The sequence below is a fragment of the Aedes aegypti genome, unplaced genomic scaffold (assembly GCF_002204515.2).
Source record: "Aedes aegypti strain LVP_AGWG unplaced genomic scaffold, AaegL5.0 Primary Assembly AGWG_AaegL5_hic_scaff_207_PBJ_arrow, whole genome shotgun sequence".
In the NCBI taxonomy this organism is placed as follows: Eukaryota; Metazoa; Arthropoda; class Insecta; order Diptera; family Culicidae; genus Aedes; species Aedes aegypti.
In genome coordinates, this window is record NW_018735576.1 from 1 (window position 1) to 21,068 (window position 21,068).

The 21,068-nt window shown below is 35.0% G+C and overlaps 1 long non-coding RNA gene across 1 annotated transcript; it reads left to right on the forward strand.

Annotated features, from left to right (window-relative positions):
- Positions 1-6,870: 6,870 nt before the first annotated feature.
- LOC110680928 lies at positions 6,871-7,110 on the forward strand. The gene is made up of 2 exons (XR_002503032.1): positions 6,871-6,967; positions 7,041-7,110. It is a non-coding gene; the product is annotated as an uncharacterized LOC110680928 (long non-coding RNA).
- The last annotated feature ends 13,958 nt before the right edge of the window (positions 7,111-21,068 follow it).

Consider the following 21,068-nt stretch of genomic DNA (forward strand, 5'->3'; position numbering starts at 1 on the left):
GACGGATCTGTCACATGAAAAGGCCTATATCGACTAATAGAAGTTTAACGAATTTTATTAGGGGAAGCTGGTCCAATTCGGACCCTGTTCTAATTCGGACCATCAAGCATTTCTCAATACTGGCGCTATTGTAAAGATCGTGTGTACCGTTTTTCTACCCACCGTCTGGCTAGGATCAAACACAATACATTTGACGCCATTCAGTTAATTCGTTTGGTTTTTATATTAGTTTGTTGTTTTGAAATGCTCTAGTGTGCTATCGGTTAGCATTATTTCCAAGCTGTGTTAATTAAGCATCATCACACAGATAACTTATTTTGGTTCTATTGATCAGCTAAAATATAAACATAGACACAAATCAAGTTTTGCAGTTGCTATTTAAGTTGAAAGAAGATATTAATTAGATCTGCAAAATATCCACGGCTCATAAACGTGTGATTCAAAATACACAAGTTAAAGTTTATTTTTCAATCATATTCTCTGCGATTAATCATCATCTTGTAAAATGATATTTTTTTCAATGTCGCACATCTCGAAATTTTGATTTCCTAGTTATCTAGTTGTAGCATTAATGGGACAGAGACTGTTATACATTTATTTTTCAATATGGAATGTACTACAGTCTTATTTTCCACAACATTTTCGAACAAAGTGTGGTAATTTGTATATGCGATTGCGAAGTAAAGAATATATCAAAATATGAATATTGCAATGAAGAACGTGTTGGTTCGGAAATCCACAAAAGACAGTTATGCTTTTATGGGCAGTGTAAGACCTTGACAAAAAGGTACTTCTGGAAGGAGATTCTTTTTTCCTTACGGGTTTCGCGTAAGTGTCTCTGCTCACGGGTCCACCATACGTTTTTGGCCCTTCATACAGGAGTATGGTTGAACATAAAGAGTCATACAGTCTTGAACAAATTGTTTTGTTAGAACAGACCATTGCTACCGGTGGATATCTTGCTACAATAGATGGCAGGTCATATCATCATCATCAACTGTAGACCACGACAAAAAAAAATGAAATGTTGCTTGAAAAGTAATGTCTAATGTTTTATCGACGTCCAATGATAACAAATGAAACGCAACAGTTGATTCTTGCACCCTAGTCGCATGGCATCCTTTGTCTGGCACGCTTTGGCGCTATGCGGCACAGCGAATAGAAAACGAGAGCTAAAATTTTGTTACGTAATAGCTAGTCCAGGATGCAAAAGGGACTGTTTTCTTCTAATCTAACAATTTCGCTCAAACGAGCTATTTTTAGCCACAGAGTTCAAAAACACTTTAGTGCACACAAACAAACCCGACTACTGCGATCATCCCGTACAGCCATGGTGGTGTAGCAATCACCTCCTACTGTGATGATGACTGGATGGAGTGAGCTGTGATGCACACAGCCTACTCTTATTAGGTCATTCCCGGGCTTGATAAGCGACTGATAAGAATGTTGCAAAAATTAAACCGAATCCGTGTAAAACACACCGCATGGGTTCCAACGTGAAACTTTTGTCGTGTTCACTTGAGCGTAATCCCACTAAAAAACAGAGCACCTTCTAGAAGCATTGCAAACATCGCGTTCATGACTCGCCTTCGATTTTACTTAGGTATCTGATAATGAAACGTTGTCACTCACGCTCGAGATTTTCCGGTTTGCCCCATCCTTTGCAGAAGAATTTGGTCAACAGCAGCGATCGATACAGCCCGTCTAGGCGTGAAGGTGGCATGGCTGCTCCGAATCGAGTCACACGACCGCGCCGAGGCCAAAAATAAAAGTGGTCCCGATGTGTCGCGTCAAACACCACTGATTCTTCTTCGCTCTTCAACGCACTTTTGGAGCCCCGCGAAAATTCGGGCTTTACACCCCAATCTATACCCTCTAGTGTGGTATATAGTAGGCGTATGTCGCGCACCTCACTTGAATTACTTGAATCTGGATTTTCAACCAAAATACGATTCTTTCTCCGGTTGCTGCGATGAGCACAAGCACTTCCTGTTCACGACGTCCGCCTCCTTTGTGCGCCAAACCTTAAAATTAACGACGATTTTTTATAATGCAGTTTCGTTATAAAAGCTTTCTTCTTGGTTGAAATTCGAAAAAAAAATATCACAAAGTCTTTGTGTCTATATCGCTTGATTACAGATTGAGCGAAATAAAAATGTTAGCGTTTCGTTATTTTGTGTGTTCACCGTTTGAGTTGTTGCTGACGACTAGTGGGGCACGATCCGTCCGGAGCTTAAATAATATTATGGTACAAACGACACAGCCAGCTACCGGCGGTGGTATTGGTACAAGGGAGTTCGACTAGCGAAAGTGCGATGCTATACGCAGGGCTGGTAGTTAGTCACTTTTTAGAGATTTCTGAGGCATGTTTTTTGGGACTTGATCTTTATTTTAAAGCTAAGTATGCAGTTCAGCTCAAGAAAAGTAAAAATTTCTGCTCAAGAAATGATCAAGAAATTTTCTACAGTGAGCTCCATTTGAATTGACATTTCTTTTCAACAGCATACTGCGATAAAAGATAAATGCTTTTCTTGAGCATTTCTTACAAGAAATTTCCTACGCATCGAGATAGGCGATTACTTTTCTGTTGAAGTGCATACTTCCCATAAGAGGAAAATAATAATCATCGTTTTACAAATTTTAAAAAACCAGTTTTTTTGCTCAAAATTGAAGCAATTCTCATGAAAATTGATCATTGCATTGCAATTGCTATCTGTAATGCGATGATAGATTTCAATTAGGATTGCTTTAAATTTGAGCGAAAAAACTGGTTTCTGCTTTTTGATGACTGCTATTGACTGAATGATGGATTCTTGAGCCTTAAGGCAAGTCTCTAATTTTAATGGAATGTCTCTTAGGTTATCTAGTGTAACCAAGTGAAACAGTGGCGCGGGAAGTGGGTAGGACAGGTAGGACATGTACTACGCACAAAAACACCTGGGTAGGACAGTCAAAGGGTTGTCATACCCACGGTCCAACGAAAAAAAGATCAGCAGAAGGGTCGATAAAAAGTTAAAAAAAATATTATCTGTTCAATATATACATTCCTGGAAGTAATTTCTGAGTAGTTTCTGGAACATCCATGGAGAATTGTCAGAAGACTATTGAAGAATCTTTGGATCATGTTATACACCGCACGAGTGTGATAGTGCTAGCGATTTCTCAGCGTGCGATAATTCGTTATATAATTTAACAAAGCATTGCAGTATCTCCTGACGATTTTCACAGCAATTCCTGTAGAACTCTTACAGCACACATTCTAGAAGTTCTTGGCTGAATCCATTTTTAATTCATCAAAAATGATTTAATCATTCATAAAAATGTTTAACGTGGATTATGACGACTTTTTGAAGGATTTTTTTTGCAGTATCGTTGAGAAACCGTATTGATTCGAAGTGTCTGGATGCTTTGAATCCCGGACAACGGCCTTAACTCACCTAAAAAATAATTTTTCGACGACTTTTATGTATGGAGAAAGTAGAAGACATCTTAATTATGCATTCTAGGCAAAAAAAATCGAAATTTGATCAAAAAACACCGTGGAAAAGGCCAGTGTCCGGCATTCGAAGCGTCCAGCAATTCTATGCAGCACGGTATGCCCTCTAAATATTTTATGGATTTTCTGTGTGATGATACATTTTTATGAAATTTGTTTAATAAAGTTTATTTAAAAAGGATATAAATATAAAGATAAAGAAATTTTCCTACTAATTCTACCAGCGTTTTTTCAAAGCATGTTTATCAGATTTTCTCCAGAATTTGCTCCAGCAGATCCTTGAAAACTCTAAAGCTACAACCTCCAGTAATTTCCTCAAGTATTACTTTATTTTTTTTTCCAATACTATCATAGAATTTTCCCGAGAATTTGTTTCTCTGCTCTTTCGACCGAATTCTCCATTTGTTTCTCTATGAGATCTTCCAAAAATTTCTACAGAATTTCTTTCGAAGAAACCCGCATGGGTTTATTCCAGAGTGTTTGAAAAATATAGCTCAATATTTAATTTAATATTTTAAGAAACCCTGCAAGAATTCCTCCTCATTTTCATGTGAATTCTTTTAAAAATTCATCCTCGTTTCCTCCTAGACATCCAAAATTCCTTAAGGAATTTTTCGAGCAAATCTATTTTTTCCAGCAATTCTACCAAACATTTCTTTAAAAAGTTTCTCAAAACATTGCCTAGCAATCTCCGAAAGTTTATTTAAGTTTTCATACCAGTTCATACTTCATCATTTTTCCGAACAATTCCTCCGATCATTCATACACAAGATACAAGATTTAACTGATTATTTCAATTATCTTCTTATCAAGGATGTCCTTTAAAACTTTTTCGAGGGCCCACGAGTTATTTCAGAGTTTCTTGTTCATTGAGGGTGACGTCTAAACTTACAGAATTTTTGTCAGAGGTGACACTAGGATTTTCTTTAGAAATACATCACGGATTTATTTTTATGAGAAATTTCCTTGGCATTTCTCTGGAGACATTTCTGAATGAATTCCTAAAAAAAAAATCAAGGCTTACTTGAGAAAATCTCAAAGATATACTGAAGGAATTTATGTAGAAAATGATTTTTAAGAAGGAATCTCTGGAGCAAATATTGAAGGAAATCTCTAAGCGAAATATTATATAAATCCTAAAAGACCATTTTAAAGGAAATCCCTGGAAATTTCTGGGAAAGTTATTGATTGAATTTTTGAAAAAAAATTTAACCGGAAATCTTGGAGGGTGTCCCAGAGAAATCGATGGATAACATATTGGAGGAGTTAGGACTTTCTTGAGAAAAATCTCAAAGAATATTTTCATGAATTCAGATGATTTCTGAAATAATCTTTGGAAATATTCCATTTCAGTGGTTCTCCTTGAAAAACTACAGCTTGAATCCTTGAGATGTCCTGATCAAAATTCTGGAAGAAATTCCCTAGGAAAATTCGTGGAGAAAGTCCTTGGGAAATAATCACTAAATGAACTGTTTTAGAAATTTCCGGAATCATATCTGAACATTTGGACAAATACCTAAAAAAAATTCTGATGAAATTCCTAGAGAAATCTTAGATATTAGAGACATATTTGTTCAGATGCTAAGACAAATCAAACTCTTATCTCCGAGCTCTTATTAGGTTTCGTTTTGTTTTTTTTAGTTCTTGTTTGGTCTCTTTTCAGCTTGTCTCTAATTTCCAATTTTTAGGGTTTAAATCGCTACCAGCTCTGTACAGACGAAGAGGGTTAGAAGCAAAGGGGCGACAGTGACAAAAACGTAGTTTTAAAAAACTCTACTATGAAGTTTTTTCGTCAATTTCTCATTCTATACTAACTGTATGGAAGTCAAAAAACAAGCCAGTCTTCTAAGAATCATGTTATTTTTCTGTTGAGTGAAAAAATCATCTTAAAATATCGCTAGAACGCTTTGAAACAGTAGAATTTCCCAAACTCAAAACCGACCAAATCGTCACTTACGTTTGAGCCCCTTAAATACAGTTAATTTCAATTTCCAGTTCAGGGTCAAAATTTTTCTTAGCTTCACTGTGCACAACATATTTGCCAACGTTTGTCCTACCCATGGTTTCGAACGTGGACGCGCCTCTGAAGTGAAACCAGGTGCAAATTTCTTGAGACCTTGGAATAACCTTCAAAGACTATTACGCTTTTATTCAACAGGCTTTTGAAAAACAAAATTCTCGCAGATTCCTCGAGGATAAGCTTTAGGAATTATTATTGTAGTCATTTCCCAAAGATTTCAACTGGGATACGTTCAGGGACTTCTTCCCGAGATTCCCCATGAAGTTATTCCAGAAATTTCTCTAGAAATTCACCAAATAAATACTCCTACATTTCTTTTAGGCATTCGAGGGTTCATCGAGGGTTACTTGACGTACAACATACACAAGTTTCATCAGAGGTTACTCCTGAATTTTCATTGAAAATACCGTTCGGTTTTTTTTTTTTTCAAAAAAGGTGTCTAATAGGGTAAAGAAATACACTTTCATGATTTACTTTGGCGTGGTGGGTTTTTCTTGACCGAATTATCTGAAACTTTGCAATAAAGAACAGTTCAACACGACACATATTGTGGCAAAATATGAGTTATACCGCCCGCATAGAAAATCACAGTTTGCCTTACGTTCAAAACAGAATATCTCTTTTAACTGTTAATGTCAATGTATATCGAACAGTTGCTTTAATGTCGAACAATGTGAAACCTATAACTTTTAACAATAAAACACTTTTTGAGTAATCCATACCAAACAGTGACAAAATAGTTTAGTGTTCAAATATAGTTAAACAATAAGAAAATCATTTTTTTTAGAAATGGTAGTAATGTAGCCTTACATTCTGTCAAATGGTACATTTTCGAATTTTCTAAACACACAAACACATGAGTATTTCACTATACAATACTTTAATGCAACAGTTTGGCAAACAGTACACGGGTTGGTATTTGTGAGCAACATGCCCACAAAATTTTCATCATTTTCGACACTTTCAAATAATTATACCCTGCTGTGTGCACATGTGTAGTTTTTACACAGCGTTTATCATAATTCAGATAATTCAAATAAAACAGATGAGCTCAGAACAATAAAATTATAAATTATTTCACTTTAATCAATTAAGTTGATGAAAAATTTTAAGTCATTATTCTTTTCTTTTATTTTCGGTGTGCTATGCAAAAGTTCTGTGTCTCTGTGTTAATTTGTTTAAGTGTGCAAGTTTTCGATCAAGTGTTTCTTGTTTACTTTCTGTTACCGAATGTGAAAAATGCTGTTGAGAAAAAAAAAATACAAGAATCCAATATCCAGAGAAGCCGGTATCCAGAAAAGCCCGTATCCAGATTGCAAGAAATCTTTCGACCTCTAGCGGCTTTAGGAGAGTTCACAACGTAAGTCACTCTGGCTCAAAACAACCGGTCGTTTTTATCGAACCAATGGCGGTCTCCCCATCAGACGGTCAAGGATGGTCGTCATCCATCGGTAAGTGTTTGCGCAACTTTTCTGAATAAAAAGGAATAACGTAAATAACGTGGCAAACATTTGTTTCTTTCAGGATGAGAAGACTTATTCACCTCTAAATAGCTTCATCCCAAGATGCTGACGATGGTAGCTGCTAAATGCTGTTACGGCTCATTACCGTATACAAGAAGGAAACCGACAAATTGTGCCTAGAGCGAAGGAAAAGGAAGTCTGCACCAAGAAGTTCGTTTTATGTTTAATATTTAATGTGCTAAAACTAAACGTAGTGAATATTGAAAAAACATATAAAATATTATTATTGAAATAATGAACGCATTTTTGTATTTTTCTTTCGCGAATAAGTGAATCAAATGTCCCAAGAATAGGATCCGGCTCCCTAATTTTTGAAAAACTTGCTTGACATCTTCCTGGAGTCATCCCTAGAAATGTTGAGAATTTTCCTAATGAATTCCTAAAGAAATTCCGAAAAGGAGATTATGTAAGTTTAGGAGAAATATCTTCCTAAAAGAATCTCTAGAGAAACCGTTGAAATAAAAAAAAATCAGAGAGTGATTTTTTGCATTTGAATTTTAGTCGATTTTCATAGTTGTAGCCTTCCTTGAGTTCAAACTCTAACATAATATCGTGACGGTCGCAACATTTTATATTTTCAATTGACACCCAGTATATTGCCGTAAGACGTAGTTAACGTCAAAAGAAGAATGCGCGAAGAAGCAGAAATTGGTCTGCTTTTATAGTGCACTAGCCAACCCAAAGGAATCGTGGAAGACAACATGAACGAGTTTGGTTGCGTAAGAAAGGGGTCGACATTTTCCCAATATCCGAGATGAGCCAGCCTCGGGCTGCAAATCTCGTTAATAAAAATAATAATAATAATAATTTTCCCAATTTTCGACAGTCTATCGTCAAATATCAAAAAAAATTTCCATTTGAGTAAAATGTTGTATAAATTTCCGACCGATTGGTGGGAAAATATTGAAAATCTACCGATAAATGGCTGAGTTATTACCATTCAAAATCTTACATAATTTCGTGACGGTCGCAACATTTTATATTTTCAATTGACACCCAGTATATTGCCGTAAGACGTAGTTAACGTCAAAAGAAGAATACGCTCAGAAGCAGAAATTGGTCTGCTTTTATAGTGCACTAGCCAACCCAAAGGAATCGTGGAAGACAATATGAACGAGTTTGGTTGCGTAAGAAAGGGGTCGACATTTTCCCAATTTTCGACAGTCTATCGCCAAAAGTCAAAATTTTTCTCCATTTGAGTAAAATGTTGTATAAATTTCCGAACGATTGGTGGGAAAATATTGAAAATCTACCGATAAATGACTGAGTTATTAGTATTTAAAATCTTACATAATTTCGTGACGGTCGCAACATTTTAGATTTTCAATTGATACCCAGTATATTGGGGCTTATTCACAAATTTCATAACGCTAAAGGGGGTGGGTGGGTGTCCTCACGGTGTTACGACTCATACGAAATTTTTGGTATACTCATACAACAAGCGTTATGAGGGGGTGGGTGGGTGTCAAAAATGGTCAATTTCAACGTTATGAAATATGTGAATGAACCCTGCCGTGAGACGTAGTTAACGTCAAAAGAAGAATGCGCAAAGAAGCAGAAATTAGTCTGCTTTTATAGTGCCTAGCCAACCCAAAGGAATCGTGGAAGACAATATTGAACGAAGTTTAGTTGCGTAAGAAAGGGGTCGACATTTTCCAAATTTTCAACAGTCTATCGTCAAAAATCAAAATTTTTCGTCCATTTGAGTAAAATGTTGTATAAATTTCCGACCGATTGATAGGAAAATATTGAAAATCTACCGATAAATGGCTGAGTTATTACCATTCAAAATCTTACATAATTTCGTGACGGTCGCAACATTTTAGATTTTCAATTGATACCCAGTATATTGCCGTAAGACGTAGTTAACGTCAAAAAAATCTCAACGACGATGTTGTAGGAAATCCCAAGAAATCTCTGGAGGAATTACTGGTTGAATTCTTGACGGTGTCCTAACGGGAAACTTAAGATAAGTCTTAGGGAATGCTATGGACAAATCAGTGGCTGGATTCCTGGATAATTAAAGCTTTCTTAAAACGTTTTTTGAAAGGGTATTTGGAGGCATCATTAGTGGAACCTTTGAAGTAATTTCAGGGGGTCATAAATTCTAGGTTGAATTCATGCAGGTATTCTGAATAAAATTTTGGAAGAATTTCTTTAGAAAGCCCAAAAACGGATCAATAAATAAGCTCCTGAAGAAATCATCGAAATCGTGGGATATTCGCTGAATTAATTTCTGATAAAACGGTTCAGATTTCCATTGCCGTTCTGCTATCATTGGGCTTAAGGTGAAACAGTTTGAAATCTCACCTCTAAGATTGCACTAAAACTTCATAGGCACTAATCGCGCGAAGGAAGCCTCCAACAACAGTGCCTTTGAAAATGCGAGTAGGGCCACAAGTCGGCTAATGTGATGGCCATCCTTGGATTCCGAAATGTTAACGGTGAAGAAAATCTTCTGCATCAAATTACATGACATTACGATTGTAAGAACGAAAAGTGTTATATTTTGTATGTGTCCTTTAGTTCTTACGTTAGCATACACCGCAAAAATAAGTAACATGACTTATTATTCACAAAAAAATCTCATGTAGTTACATTCTTTTATTTTGTGTAACAATAGTGGGAAAACCTCACTGATCGTACACAACAACAGCGTGGTGCTTCTGGCTTTGGTGAATCGCGCGACAACCGAAAAATTTACCATCTGGCTGTCGCTCTATAGGTTAATCGCTAGAACCTGTTGTGTGTGATAAGCGCAATGGAACGGAGATGTTCAAAAAAAAAAAAAACCGTGGTACAAGAATCGCCAATATTCTGGAAATCCGATTCCTAAAATTAGTATTTTCCTGAATAATGCAAACAATGTTGTTTAAATGTTTTAGCATAAAGTAGAGTATTCATTGCGTAATGATTTTTCGTGTTTTTTGGAAGATGGCCTGCTCGAGATGTCTGGTGAAGATGGTTTCACTTATAAAATTCAATAAGAAAATCCAACAACTCGTATTATGTTCGACAATTTTTTTTTTGAAAATATAGGTAAAATAATAGAGAAATTTCTTAAATAATAATTAAAGGGAATTTTTGTCGAAAAAAACAAGGCTTAATTCCTAACAGATCTTTTCGAAGAAACTCAACCTGGCTAAGTTTCCTTGGATGGCACAAAATTTAACCTGTTTTTTTTTTATTCTAGCAATAAATTCTTCCTTTCATTTTGTTCCAATTTTGTAAAATAATTCCGTATGAATAAACTTATTGCTTAAATTCTTTACTATATTTTTCGAAGAAAACTTATGTTTTAAATTCTTAAGAAATTACCATAAATAGACTAATTGCCAACGGATTTGTAGCAAAATATTTGAAGTCAATTTTCGATATTCTTGACGAATTTTAGTAATACCTTCAGAACTTTTGCTGCAAATCTCTTAAGTATTAATTGAATAATATTGATAGATTTGTTCGCACTTTCAACGTGAGCTCTTTCCGGAGGACAACCATTCCTTTTATGTCTTTTATTTATCCACAGATTGATTTGGAATATGTTTCCGGATTCAACTAAAAAAAAAAAAGAATTTCCAAAGGTTCAACGTTTTTCCTCGCAATTCCTTCAAAATCCATTAATTCTGTCAAATCTTATACTGAAATATTTTGCTGAAAGTTCCACTAGAAATTCAACGAAATAGTTTTTTTTTTTCCGAATTTTCATTTTGAATTCTTTCGTGAAGTCCATCAAAGTTCTTCAAAAACATTCCCAAAATACATCACCATTTGCATCAGAAATTCTTCTATGTTTTTTTTTAGAAATTTTATTTGAAATCCCTGGATTATGCCAGAGTTTATTTACGATAAGTGTTTTTTAAAATGTCCGTCGTCTTCGAATCTTTAGAGAAAATTTATTGGAAAACCACAGGAATGGATTTCAGATATACACAAATTAATGTGTAAAGCACTTCCTTAAAATAAATCTTTAGAAACAGTTTTATCAAATATTAGCAGAATGCAAATTTGTAATCGTTCATCTCTAGAAAAAAACTTATCTTTCGTTGTTCCATTGTCCATCTGACGTTTTATTTTTCGTTTTCATCTTCGTACAAAAATCTTTCCATACTCAACAAAATTATAATTTGAAGAATCTTCAGAGAAAAGATAAATTGTAGAAACTTTGAAAACTTGCAGAATTCTTATACGCATGGTTCCTGATTTCTAAAAGTTCATCAGAAATTGCTCAACAAATTTTCAAAGTACCATCAGTGCACCAGTATCCGCTCATGTTCCAGTAGCCCGCTCACGAGTTTTAAAAGTAAGGTAATTTGAGTAAATACGCAAAAGATTGTCCACAGTATAATTCAATTTGTCGGTTTGAATCGTCTAGTGGCTATAGTTTTCATATTTATTTTGTTTAAACTTATCTTTTTTCGGTGTGAGCGGGCTACTGGTACATGAGCGGATACTGGTGCACTGATGGTAATGCAAAAATTTCCTCCGGTTAAACCTTACATTACGCAATGTTCTTAAACAATACCGCTAATATTTTCGCGTTAAACTTCTACAGTTCAAACACGATAATTAAAAACAATCTACAAAAAAGTTCCTTTGGAATTTCTACAAGTTGAAAAAAAAAGATGATTCTGTTCGTCATAGTATTATAAACCTTTGTAGTTCATGCAAAACATTTTTAGAGATCTTTGGGATACAAATACCTTCAGTAAAAATTCCATCCGTTTTAACGCCAATCACCATTATAAAAGATGAAAAAAAAGAGAACAAGAATTTTAGTAGTAGGAAAAGAGGCACCAATTTTTGATCCACCACTATCGTATCATACTATTTTGGCATATTTTGAATTTTACAAAATATGAAAATCCGAAAATTGGCACAGAATTCTAGTGGGTCGAAAATTACTGCTTTTCCCTTTTATCCTATAAATACTACCTATTCGTCAACAAATTTCAGAAATTCTACGGTAAATTTCGACAAGAATCTAGTATGTTTTCCGAATTTGATTTAAGCTAAATTATTCCTTAAAAGGTGTTCCAAAACTTTTATTTGTTTGTGTTACTCTAGAACTCTGATATACAGTCAACTCTCCTTAACTCGATATTGAAGGGATCGTCGAGTTAGGGTGGTATTGAGTAAAAGAACACAAAAACCAGTACAATTAACTTGATATCGAGATATAAAACATCGAGTTAGAAAGTTGGCTGTAAATTGGATATGATCAGTGCCGTAGCGTGCGGTTGGCCAGGTTGGCACCCGCCAAGGGCGCCAGATTTTGGGGGCGCCAAAATGCGTCAAACGAGCTAGAGATTTATTTAATAAGGGCGCCTATTAAGTCACAATTTCAACGGAAATTCCTTAACGTAATAATGAAATATTTGGTTCCTGAATAGCTTTCAATAATTGCATGATATTGTGAATGATTCTCATCCATTAATTCAAATTTTAATATTTTAATTTGAATGGTTACTTGCTAAATCTTCAAGTAATCTTTCTTGTTTTTCAATAGTCTTTATAACTTGTGTTTAATTAGAGGTGCATACTGATAAGGAAATATTCAAATAAATTTGATGAGGATTATGAAGACATTTTGAAAACACAACCCAAAAAAAAAAATTCTGTTGAGTGTGATCGAAAGTTATTGTGTAACATCAATTTTTTTTTCAAACTCACTGAATCACAGAGTGAATTCTCAAAAAATCCTGAATGAAATTCACATATTCTTTTCCAGAGTTCTCAGAGTATGGAACATAGTTATCACAGAAAATCCTAAACAGGCCTTTCACTTGATGCAAAGCGAGTTTTGGGAGGATTTCTTTTATAAACTTCTGAACAGCTCGTCAAAATATTCAAACATATGAACATGGGAAAAAACTTTCACAGAATCCTGAACAACATTTTCAGAGATTTTTTTTGTCAGTGAAGAACAAACATGAGTTAAAAAGAATGATTTTTTTCCCTGGAGTGGACACGACTAAAGATTGTTTATTTCTTTTTTTTTGTAATTTTATTTATTTAGTGGAGATGATATATTACCGACTAAAGTGTTCTAACTATTGCAATATTCCTTTAGTGAATTACTTACACAAACATCACTGAGAAAAGGCTATTGAGTGAACAGTGTTTAAAAACTCTGCTTGTATTCCATCGCTTTTTATTAATTAATAAAATAATTTCCAATTTTAACATGTTACTATTTAGGAATTGAACTTCTTAACAATATTTGATGAAACAAAAAATATAACGACTTGCTCTGGTTCCACTAACTAAAAAAAAATTAAAATAGTTTATTTATTTTTTTATTTAACTTTATTTGAAGAATTTGGTGAATTTGCTTCCATTTATTGGGACTATTGGGAGACTCTTGGAAAACAACTAAAAAATTGTTTTGTGGAGGAGTTGTTATGCAAATTCATCATAAGATTTCTATAAGCCTCTGCAATTATTTTTGAAATAAATATATAAACATTGTATTCAATACATTAAAAAATTAAAACAAATGGTCCAGCGATTACAAGAACATTTTCCCAATTGTTTCTGCAGATGCGTCTCATGAATTTTCTTTTGTTTTCTTTCAAAACGTCTTTTGAGATAATCTTCAACAGGTCTCTTCGTGTACACCTTCTATTTTATAATTGCCAAATATTAAAATGTACTCTGAACAAGTGAATACTTAAGTCTCAACATGACTTTATTTAAGTCTTCTATGGCAATTGAATATTATCCCAAGTAATTATGCTGCTGAAGCTGCAATTGAATCCTATAATCGGTATGAGTGAAGCTAGCATTACTGTATAACTACAGTTGAAGCTAATTTAATGTGAGGAAGTGCACCTCTAGAGCCATATTGATGTTAAATCGACGTACGTGAAGCCCTTCCCCACTCTAAATCCACTTTACTTGGGAAGTTTTACGAAAATCGCATACAAACTTGCATCATGAAAACGAAATTGACTTGGGGCGCCCAAAGGGAGGTTTGCCAACGGCGCCGTGAGGCCACGCTACGGCTCTGGATATGATAGATGATTCGTGCAGTAATTGGTAAAAAAATTCTTAAAAAATATTTTTGGAAAATCCCGGAATAACATACTAAAAATATGGAGTAATTTCTTGCTCTCTGCTTCCTAAAAGAATACCTGATGAAATTTCTGGAGAAATTTTTTGAGAAGTTCAAGAATGATTTGCAAAAAACCTTAAGTAAAATCTTTAAACGAATTGCTCGGGATTTTATTTAGTTTTTCCACGGAAGAGTTTTTAAAAAGTTTATAGGAACGTTTGATTTTTTAATTACTCTTTGGTAGGCATTTAAGGGTAAGTAGCCCGTCATTCGTTTTGGCAACACTGATGACTTTTCAGCTTGCATTTCAAAGTGATAAAACTCAGTCTTGATAGTTTTATATTGGCTTGAAAAAATATCACTGGTACGCGTCAACATGCATAAAGTATGCTGATACTTTTTCAGCTGTTCAGTGCTGAAAAATCAACTAATTTCATTGATTCGAAATCGTGAGATGAATTACAACAATCATCAACGACGCGTACACATTTCAATGACAGCCTACCTCGCCTTAAGAATCTGTGGAAAATCTCATAGAAGTATAAATTGAAAAAATCGGTGAAAGAATCAGTGAAAAAATATATGGAGGAAATCCTAGGATAATCGCTAGGATTACTTCAGAGTATTTTTCTTTATTATTCAGATTTTCAGCCCTAGGCTGGTTCATCTCATATTCTTTAGAGTAGTCTGTGGAAATTACTGAAAACATTAGCGTTTTAGTGCTCTAGGATTATCTGTATCTAACAAATTCTGTATAAATTCCTTTAAATATGCCTTGAGAAATCGGTAATAGCATCCCTAAAAGTATTCTTGAAGGGTATACCTGGAGAAATCACTAGAATTTCTGAAAACATTCCTCGGGATCTGAGAAAAATATCATTGAGAACATTTGGAGTACTCGCGTAATAGTCTCTGAAAGCTTTTCTGGAGCCTCTAGAATGTTGTACCAGGATTCACTACAAGCAGATTGAGGCAAAAAATGACTTTAGAGCCCATTCTAATTAGAATAGAGACTTTAGAAATCTAACATCAAAACATATGCTCTATAGAGACTTGCATTTAAATAGTGTCCAAGACGCCTAAAAGCAGACCTGCTTACCCGAAAAACTACTTTTTTATAATCTGTTGTAATTTTTGCTCTTTCTCTATTTTTTATTTTTATTTTTGTAGAACAAACGAAAATAAATTTTTGAAAAAATGTTTGATATGCTAATGAACGACATCTAACTGGAACTAGGAACTGTACTTGCCTTTAAAAACATGACAATACAAAGTTCTACTTCATTGTCTAAACACGTTTTATGCCGAATAAATAAAAATGATTAAAAAATTAAAGGACTGAACATTGCAAGAAGCGTTTTGAGAGTTGCGCAGCGAATTTTGTTTTTATAGAATACATTTTGTGTCGAAAACAGGACATATTCCATCATCTATTTCCAAATTAAAAATAATTTCCCTGATTGTGGCCAAAATTCGATAATTTCAGATTTTCCCAGATTAATTTCCAGGTAGTAGACACCCTGATTTTTAAGAATTCTAAAATATTATTTTCGAGAGAGTTTCGATGGAATGCGGGGAGCTACATCAAATTGACTTTGAAGAAATCCAAAGAACACTTAGAGGATTTCTGGAGCCATGGATAATTTCTGCTGCGATTTTTTTTTCAAGTGATCAACGAAAAATTTTCAAAAGGTTTTCTGAAATGTTTGTTGAAGGAATCTGAAGAAAAATTTCCGGAACCTTGAAGGTTGGAGAACTTTCTGAGGAATCCCTTGCTTGATGATCTTGAAGACAATGTTTGTGAATCTACTAGAATTTCTGGTATTATATTCTCGGAGCAATCTCAATATTTCTGGATAATTCCAAACAAATTATTGATGAGCAACAGGATGGTATTATGAACTTGCAGTTGAAATTTAACTTGTAATAAGTATGTCGAAGACTTTCCTGAAAAAAATGTTTAAAGATTTAGAAATTCTCTAACGGATTCTTCAAACGATTTTTTCAGCGATTTGACAGAGATCTGGAAATCTTTCTGGTAGAATCAGAAAGCCTTAAGACACCCCAGGAAAAAAAGTTGAATAATGACTACTAATCCCGGAATGATTTTTCGTGTGAATCCCAGGAGGAACTAAGTGAAAAATGACAAAGTACATAGTTCTTGGAGAAAAGGACTGTAAAAGTGCCGGAAATAATTAATCAGAGGAATCTCTCAATCTCTTTTCGTGATGAAATTTACATTAAATATCACTAATATTTAGTGAAATCACAAACAAATAATATACATAGATTTTATTACGAAATTTATGAAAATTGTGATTATTGCGACCGGCATTACTTCTGCAAAATAGGAATTTGCTAGGCCCCTCCAAAAAAAAATCATAGTTGCGGCAATGACAGCAAGTGCAATGTATTGAAAGATTTTCATCAACATTGCTTCAATTTTGAGAAAAAAAAACTGGCTTTGAACATTTTGTAACACGATTATGATTATTTCCTCCTAGTCTCTTATAGGTCCTGGGTTTCTGTTGTTTTCTATTCTATCATTCTAGTTTCTCAGGTTTTTGATTCTTTTGGTTTCTTCTAAGATCCTCTTTAGTCTCTTTCAGGCATTACGTTTCTAAATATAAAGTTAATTTAAACTAAGTTTATATAAATTTAAGTTATATAATTCAAACTTAACTTTTCTTTTTCAAGAACTCTCAGCCGCTACTAGCCCTGTATACGCTGTATATCGTTTGATAGTCGCATATTCATCGTTTACAGAAATGTGGTACGATATTATCCGTGGTCCCGAGATTGGCCGAAGCGGAGTGCATTTCTCGTCAAAACAACAACCATACGCGACGACAACAGAATTTGGGCACCACTACCCTCAAAGCCGGCGGACCGGTTCCGGAGGTTGTGTAGTGAAGTGATAAGAGCGTCGGGGCGGCGAGACGCTGCCACTACCACACTTAATTAGAAAACAGAACTTAATGGCTGTGGGGAACCGTAATGGTAGGAATTACCGGACTTATATGGTGTTTGATGTCGGTTGGGGTTGGTTCTCGTGTTTAGGCCATTTTGATGGATGTCCGGACCTTATGCTACAACCTCTCCAAATCAACTCCCCCAACTCAGATACGGAAAATTTCGACTAATCTGTAACGGTTGACATCACGAATGAAGTTGAAGCAATCATAGCCTCTACGAGTGAACTTTTGTAAAAAATAATCAGAGTGTCAATTTCAACGTCCACTTCTTGCCGGTCGCAGAGGAAATCGAAAAGAAATCCCAGCGTCTTTCTGCATGGAACATGAGCTGAATACATAATCGCAAACAGTGCGCGGGGAAAGTGGGTAGGACACGGTAGGACATGTACTACGCACAAAATCACCTGGGCAGGACAAGTCAAAGGATTGTCCTACCCACGATTCAATCCTTATCTAGAAATAAATGAGAAAATTAGAACAATCCTCACTGGTTGTAAAGACAAGCAGTTTTGTTAAAATCTGTTGAATTTGAATTGATTTTAAAGTGATATAAATATGGAGAATATTTATAATATAATATTAATGATAAACAAAAGTTGATTCAATTAATGATCCTAAAGACAGGACTAGGGTTTTTTTCAGAGACTTGATCTCTATTTTAATGCAAGTTTCTAAAAGTCTCTATTTTTTAAGGGTCTCCAAAGTATCTATTTTAACCAAAATGATGCTTGGCCTTGAATCTTGCTGCATAATTATAGAGGCTCCAAAGAAACCTTCAGAGACCATAACGGGTTCAACAGGCTGTTTGAGAAAAACAAATGTTTCAGATTTTTAAAAACGGTGTGTTTTTTTTTAAGAAACGCTGCAAGAATTCCTCCGCCTGTTCATGTGGATTTCTTCAAAAATTCATCCAGAAATCCAAATTTCCTTTGAGGGGTTTCTTCGAACAAATCTATTTTTATTCTAGGATTTTTTTCCATCATTGCATCCAAGTATAAGCCATGTAGTTTTTTGTAAGTTTCTCTAAAAATTCCCATTGCTTTGATTGATTGATAAGTTCCATTTTATATACAGCAATTTTTCCAGTAATTCCTGCACAAATTTCAATAGATATTCCGTTCAAAGTATTTGAAAAATTTCTTAAAAAGATCCTGCAGAATACTATCTCGAGATTCGATTGATTTTTTCGATTGCTATTAGCAAATTATAAAAGGAAATTTTTTAAAAACTTCCTCAAGAGTCCAGAAGTTATTCAGAGATCTTTGTTCATTAACGTGACTTAGAAACTTAACACAAGTTTTCTCAGAAGTTACTTTAGAATTTTTCTTAGAAATACCTCCCGGATTTATTTTCCAAGAAAACAAAAAATCTTTGACATCTCCCTGGAGACATATAATAAAGAATTCATGAAAAAACAAAACTGCCAAGACTTCACTTAAGAAAATCTCAAAAAACTACTGGAGAAATTGTAGAAAGAATCTCTAGAGCAATTGCCTAAAGTTATCCTTAGAAAAATCCCTGGTTTCTGTATTATTATTCCTTAAAGATAATTTAAACGGGAACCCCTAGAAATTTCTGGAGAAGTTATTGATTGAATTTAGAAGGTGTTTTTGAAGACAAATGTGGAATCTTGGAAGGATGTTCCAAAGAAAATCGGATGGATCGAAATCACTGGTTACAATCTTAGAGGATCTATGACTTTCTTCTCACAACATTTTTAGATGCATTACAGATGATTTCTGAAATAATCTTTGTTGAAGTTCATTGCTATGGTTCTCCTTGGAAAATTCCTGGGTGAATTCTTAAGGTATTCTAACAAAATTCTTTGAGAAATATCCCTAGGAAATTCGTTAAAAAATTCCTTTGAAAATAACACTTAATGAAAATGAGGAGGTTTAGAAGCAAGAGAGGTTAGTGACAAAAGCTAGTTTTAAATAAAATCAACTTTAATTTTTTTCAGGAATTTTTCGTTCTATACAAAATTATTTTGGAAAAAAAACAAATCAATCTTGTAACATTTTTTTTTCTGTTGGGGTGGCAAAATTGACTGAATAATTTCGTTAAAAATGCTTGGAAACAGTACACACTTAGATTAAATTACTGGGGTCGGTAAAATATTAATGGGTTTGGAACTACCGAAAAAGTCAGTAAAATGAAAAACTGTCGCCACGCGTAATTGAAAAGCAAATTTCACCCATGTTTTATTTTTTATCGATATATGATATACAAAGAAGGCTCTTCTGCAAAATTTCAGTGAAAAATCTCTGTTTTTTCGATTTCTGACATTTATTTTTAGTTTACTGACTTTTTCGGTAGTTCCAAAACCCAGTTATTTTTGAGTTCTGTTTGATCTTTCGACCTTGATGCTTGCTTTTGCCGGAGCGAGCGACAAGGGCAGAATCAAACATGTCGCGCGTCGGTCCTCGTAAGTGAAAAAGTGGCGTGATCGGGAAGTTCGGTTGGAGTAAAGTGAAAAAGTGCGCGATCGGTTACGTTCCTGTTTGATCTTTCGACCTTGACGCTTGCTTTTGCCGGAGCGAGCGACGAGGGCAGGATCAAACATGTCGCGCGTCGGTCTCGTAAGTGAAAAAGTGGCGTGAATCGGGAAGTTCGGTTGGAGTGAGTGAAAAAGTGCCGCGATCGGTTAGTTCTGTTTGATCTTTCGACCTTGATGCTTGCTTTTGCCGGAGCGAGCGACGAGGGCAGGATCAAAACATGTCGCGCGTCGGTCTAGTAAGTGAAAAAAGTGGCGTGATCGGGGAGTTCGGTTGGAGTAGTGAAAAAGTGCCGCGATCGGTTAGTTCTGTTTGATCTTTCGACCTTGACGCTTGCTTTTGCCGGACGAGCGACGAGGGCAGGATCAAACATGTCGCGCGTCGGTCTCGTAAGTGAAAAAGTGGCGTGATCGGGGAGTTCGGTTGGAGTAAGTTAAAAAGTGCCGCGATCGGGTTCGTTCTTTTTGATCTTTCGACGACCTTGACGCTTGCTCCTGGGCAGTGCGTCAAGAAAGCCCGAGCTGTCGTCCGTGTTTTTTTTCGAGTCGCGCGCCTTTTTTTTTTTTTTTTTTTTTTTTTTTTTTTTTTTTTTTTTTTTTTTTTTTTTTTCTGGGTGCTAGCCGAGCAAACGAGTGAAGCTGAAAATGGATTGTGGCCGCTCAGTCAAGGATAACGGATCAATTGGTGAGCTCGTTTCATGCTACTATTTCTAATCTATAAATATGTATGACTGCACATTTAATCGTTACAAATGGTTGGGATGTAAATATGATGTTTCAAACAAACTATGGATGGTTTCGTCACTGTGAGTGTCGACACAAACTCTGATTCCATGATTTATTTATGTTTAACATTTTTTTTTTTCAGAACACCCCTTATATACCTTTTATTTTGTAATTAAAAAAACTTTGAATGGTTCGACACTACAAGTGTAGACTTGCGGAAAGGTCCACTTTATCAACAAACTTTGGATGGTTCGCCACTGTAAGTGTCGGCATAAGAATAAGAGTGTTCTATGATGTCCCAACCAATTGAGTCTTTTGTTTTCTTTTCAAATGAGTAAAATATAATAACACATTGCTTTCGTACTGACAGCTGTAGGAATGTTAACATTTAGGTATTGTGTTCAACAAACTTTGAAATGGTTCGTCACCTCAAGTGTCGGCATAATTTTCCTCTACATAGAAATTATATGAACAATTATATTTTACGTATAAGCATGTATACTAATCTCACAAATCATTGTTTATCATGGTCTAAATCGCTTATCAGAAGTGAATCCTTTGACCCAACGATCCTCCCATTAACAACATCCTCCCAGTAACCTTTGTGGAGATGCAGAGGCAAACACGGTCTCCAAATAGCAAAGGTTACACACTAACATTCCTTCCCCTCAATCCCACCTGACTGCAAGAGACGTGGCCGGCGCCGTTATTGACCTTGTATAAATAGAGGCACTGAATTATGCACACTGAAGAAAGATTATGGCCTATCCCAGCTGAACT